This window comes from Oncorhynchus nerka, unplaced genomic scaffold (genome assembly GCF_034236695.1).
Source record: "Oncorhynchus nerka isolate Pitt River unplaced genomic scaffold, Oner_Uvic_2.0 unplaced_scaffold_1153, whole genome shotgun sequence".
Lineage (NCBI taxonomy): Eukaryota > Metazoa > Chordata > Actinopteri > Salmoniformes > Salmonidae > Oncorhynchus > Oncorhynchus nerka.
In genome coordinates this window covers 76,442-81,357 of record NW_027040178.1, presented here as the reverse complement: position 1 = coordinate 81,357, position 4,916 = coordinate 76,442, and the positions used below count along the sequence as shown (strand labels likewise).

The 4,916-nt window shown below is 46.2% G+C and overlaps 1 non-coding gene across 1 annotated transcript; it reads right to left on the bottom strand.

The window, feature by feature from the left end:
• Positions 1–982: 982 nt before the first annotated feature.
• On the bottom strand, positions 983–1,064 carry trnas-aga (transfer RNA serine (anticodon AGA)). Its single transcript has one exon. It is a non-coding gene; the product is annotated as a tRNA-Ser (tRNA).
• Positions 1,065–4,916: the final 3,852 nt, after the last annotated feature.

The following is a 4,916-nucleotide window of genomic DNA, read 5'->3' as shown; positions in this document are numbered from 1 at the left end:
TAACAAAAGGAACGATGTGTCCTACACAAGAATCTTTCAGGAAAAACTGGACATCTGCTATGTAACTGAGAGTCTCCTCATTGAAACATCTAGGACAGTTCTTCAAAGGTAAATTATTTTATTTGATTCCTTGGCTTGTTTTTATCAATGAAAATCCATGTTGATTTAACCTCAAATGCCTAACGCTAATGCTAAGCTAGCTGAATCACCACTGGCTTACACAAATTAGTGATTTTTCTGGTTCTAAAGCATATTTTGAAAATCTGAGACGTATCAGCAATTGTTAAGAAAAGGATAAGCTTGAGAACAGGCATATTTATTTTCATTTCATTTGCGATTTTTAGAAATGGCTAACATTCTGATATAAATGCTAATGAGCTTGAGGTCTGTAAGTTACGCAATCCGGTAAGGGACAACAGGTCCACATAGCTGAAATCTTAACAAAGGTTAATGGGTATTTTCAACGCAATCGTGTTATTATTTATTTTGAGGGTTTAACAAGGCAGCTCAACTGTGACCTGTGGCTTGACTTTAGATGTGGCCAGTTCGATTACCCTGCAGACTTTAAGAGTATCTTCAGAATATGGCCATTTTGACATGAATTTAAAAATGCCTCAGATAGGACCAAAAAGTGTCTGGAGCTATCCGTCAGGGTAAGAGTGACAACAGGTTTCCACATGTGAAAATGGGGGAAATCTTAGCAAATGGCTTAATGGTTATTCATGAGAATCGTGTTGTTGTATTGTTGAGTGTATCATGGGATCTCACCTGAAATCTGTGGCTTGACTACAAACCTGTAACCTATGCTACTGTGGCCTATAGAGCTAGAAAGATGGATAACCAGGTGTGTAAAGGTGTGAGGTGGGATCCTGTCCCAAATGGACAACTAATCCCTATGTACTTGTGGAGATCTGAGAGGATATGATTGGTATAAGAAACACGACGAAACTTCAACCTCCGGAGGGGTCAAGAAAATTCATTTCGTTGTCGGCAGGATTCGAACCTGCGCAGGAAGATCCTAATGGATTTCTAGTCCATCGCCTTAACCACTCGGCCACGACAACAGGCCTGTCAGCAGTGAATGGGCCACCAGGCATAGTCTACAGAAAGTGATAATTTTACAACTGAAAGACAATGAAGTAACTCAGTAACTCATTATAATGCAATAAAGTGAAATGTTCCCCTCATTCATTTGTTATTAAGTACAGCTGTTTTCTTATTTTCCTTGATCTTTGCTCAGCTCCAGAAGGTTTACATTTGAGAGTGTTTATTATAAATTGTTATTTCATCATCTTATTATTACTGCTAAGCAGCATGACTCCTGAGAGGCACTAAACAACTGTCAGAAGTGGGATTTGAACCCACGCTCCATGGGAGACTGAGACCTGAACGCAGCGCCTTAGACCGCTCGGCCATCCTGACTACAGCACATTACCTGGGTATCGGGTTAAAGAGTATGGGGTAAAAGTAGAAATAGGCACAGCCTTCTAAAATCACCACAGAGACCAGTAAATTTATGCACGATACCGACTTGCACTTTCAATAGTCATTTGTTTTTATCAATGAAAACTCCAGTCATTGATTTAACCTCAATATGGCCTTCAACGGAAAAGAGTAGTAAATCGTCATTGAATGAACGCTAAACTGGCCTCAGAATATGGCCATTCTGATATAAATGATAAAATTCCTCAGATAAGACCGAAAAAGTGTCTGTAAGTATCAGCAATCATCAGGGTAAGAGTGACAACAGGTCCACATGGCTGAAATCTTAACAAATGGCTTAATGGGTATTTTCAACGCAATCGTGTAAATCGTCATTGAATGAACGCTAAACTGGCCTCAGAATATGGCCATTCTGATATAAATGATAAAATTTCTCAGACAAGACCGAAAAAGTGTCTGTAAATATCAACAATCATCAGGGTAAGAGTGACAACAGGTCCACATAGCTGAAATCTTAACAAATGGCTTAATGGGTATTTTCAACGCAATCGTGTTATTATTTATTTTGAGGGTTTAACAAGGCAGCTCAACTGTGACCTGTGGCTTGACTTTAGATGTGGCCAGTTCGATTACCCTGCAGACTTTAAGAGTGTCTTCAGAATATGGCCATTTGGACATGAATTTAAAAATGCCTCAGATAGGACCAAAAAAGTGTCTGAGCTATCCGTCAGGGTAAGAGTGACAACAGGTTTCCACATGTGAAAATGGGGGAAATCTTAGCAAATGGCTTAATGGTTATTCATGAGAATCGTGTTGTTGTATTGTTGAGTGTATCATGGGATCTCACCTGAAATCTGTGGCTTGACTACAAACCTGTAACCTATGCTACTGTGGCCTATAGAGCTAGAAAGATGGATAACCAGGTGTGTAAAGGTGTGAGGTGGGATCCTGTCCCAAATGGACAACTAATCCCTATGTACTTGTGGAGATCTGAGAGGATATGATTGGTATAAGAAACACGACGAAACTTCAACCTCCGGAGGGGTCAAGAAAATTCACTCGTTGTCGGCAGGATTGGAACCTGCGCAGGAAGATCCTAATGGATTTCTAGTCCATCGCCTTAACCACTGCCACGACAACAGGCCTGTCAGCAGTGAATGGGCCACCAGGCATAGTCTACAGAAAGTGATAATTTTACAACTGAAAACAATGAAAGACAATGAAGTAACTCAGTAACTCATTATAATGCAATAAAGTGAAATATTCCCTCATTCATTTGTTATTAGTCATAGTCAAGAGAGTTCATCTCAGCCTGCCTCCCTCCAGTCCTCGACTTCTGGCACTGACGGAAACATGGATCACCACAGACAACACTGCTACCCTACTGCTCTCTCTTCGTCTGCCCACGTGTTCTCGCACACCCCCGAGAGCTTCTGGTCAGCGGGTGGTGGCACCGGGATCCTCATCTCTCCCAAGTGGTCATTCTCTCTCTTTCCCCTTACCCATCTGTCTATCGCCCTTTGAATCCATGCTGTCACAGTTACCAGCCCTTTCAAGCTTAACATCCTTATCATTTATCGCCCTCCAGGTTCCTCGGAGAGTTCATCAATGAGCTTGATGCCTTGATAAGCTCCTTTCCTGAGGACGGCTCACCTCTCACAGTTCTGGGCGACTTTAACCTCCCCACGTCTACCTTTGACTCATTCCTCTCTGCCTCCTTCTTTCCACTCCTCTCCTCTTTGACCTCACCCTCTCACCTTCCCCCCCTACTCACAAGGCAGGAAATACGGCCTCAAACCTCATCTTTACTAGATGCTGTTCTTCCACTAACCTCATTGCAACTCCCCTCCAAGTCTCCGACCACTACCTTGTATCCTTTTCCCTCTAAAGCTCTCATCCAACACTTCCCACACTGCCCCTACTTCCGGATGGTATCGCGCCGTCCCAACCTTCGCTCTCTCTCCCCGCTACTCTCTCCTCTTCCATCCTATCATCTCTTCCCTCTGCTCAAACCTCTCCAACCTATCTCCTGATTCTGCCTCCTCAACCCTCCTCCTCCCTCCCTTTCTGCATCCTTTGACTCTCTATGTCCCCTATCCTCCAGGCCGGCTCGGTCCTCCCCTCCCGCTCCGTGGCTCAACGACTCATTGCGAGCTCACAGAACAGGGCTCCGGGCAGCCGAGCGGAAATGGAGGAAAACTCGCCTCCCTGCGGACCTGACATCCTTTCACTCCCTCCTCTCTACATTTTCCTCTTCTGTCTCTGCTGCAAAGCCACTTTCTACCACTCTAAATTCCAAGCATCTGCCTCTAACCCTAGGAAGCTCTTTGCAACCTTCTCCTCCCTCCTGAATCCTCCTCCCCTCCCCCCCTCCTCCTCTCTGCAGATGACTTCGTCAACCATTTTGAAAAGAAGGTCGACGACATCCGATCCTCGTTTGCTAAGTCAAACGACACCGCTGGTTCTGCTCACACTGCCCTACCCTGTGCTCTGACCTCTTTCTCCCCCTCTCTCCAGATGAAATCTCGCGTCTTGTGACGGCCGGCCGCCAACAACCTGCCCGCTTGACCCTATCCCTCCTCTCTTCTCCAGACCATTTCCGGAGACCTTCTCCCTTACCTCACCTCGCTCATCAACTCATCCCTGACCGCTGGCTACGTCCCTTCCGTCTTCAAGAGAGCGAGAGTTGCACCCCTTCTGAAAAACCTACACTCGATCCCTCCGATGTCAACAACTACAGACCAGTATCCCTTCTTTCTTTTCTCAAAACTCTTGAGATGCGTCCCTTGGCCAGCTCTCCCGCTATCTCTCTCAGAATGACCTTCTTGATCCAAATCAGTCAGGTTTCAAGACTAGTCATTCAACTGAGACTGCTCTTCTCTGTATCACGGAGGCGCTCCGCACTGCTAAAGCTAACTCTCTCTCCTCTGCTCTCATCCTTCTAGACCTATCGGCTGCCTTCGATACTGTGAACCATCAGATCCTCCTCTCCACCCTCTCCGAGTTGGGCATCTCCGGCGCGGCCCACGCTTGGATTGCGTCCTACCTGACAGGTCGCTCCTACCAGGTGGCGTGGCGAGAATCCGTCTCCACACCACGTGCTCTCACCACTGGTGTCCCCAGGGCTCTGTTCTAGGCCCTCTCCTATTCTCGCTATACACCAAGTCACTTGGCTCTGTCATAACCTCACATGGTCTCTCCTATCATTGCTATGCAGACGACACACAATTAATCTTCTCCTTTCCCCTTCTGATGACCAGGTGGCGAATCGCATCTCTGCATGTCTGGCAGACATATCAGTGTGGATGACGGATCACCACCTCAAGCTGAACCTCGGCAAGACGGAGCTGCTCTTCCTCCCGGGAAGGACTGCCCGCTCCATGATCTCGCCATCACGGTTGACAACTCCATTGTGTCCTCCTCCCAGAGCGCTAAGAACCTTGGCGTGATCCTGGACAACACCCTGTCGTTCT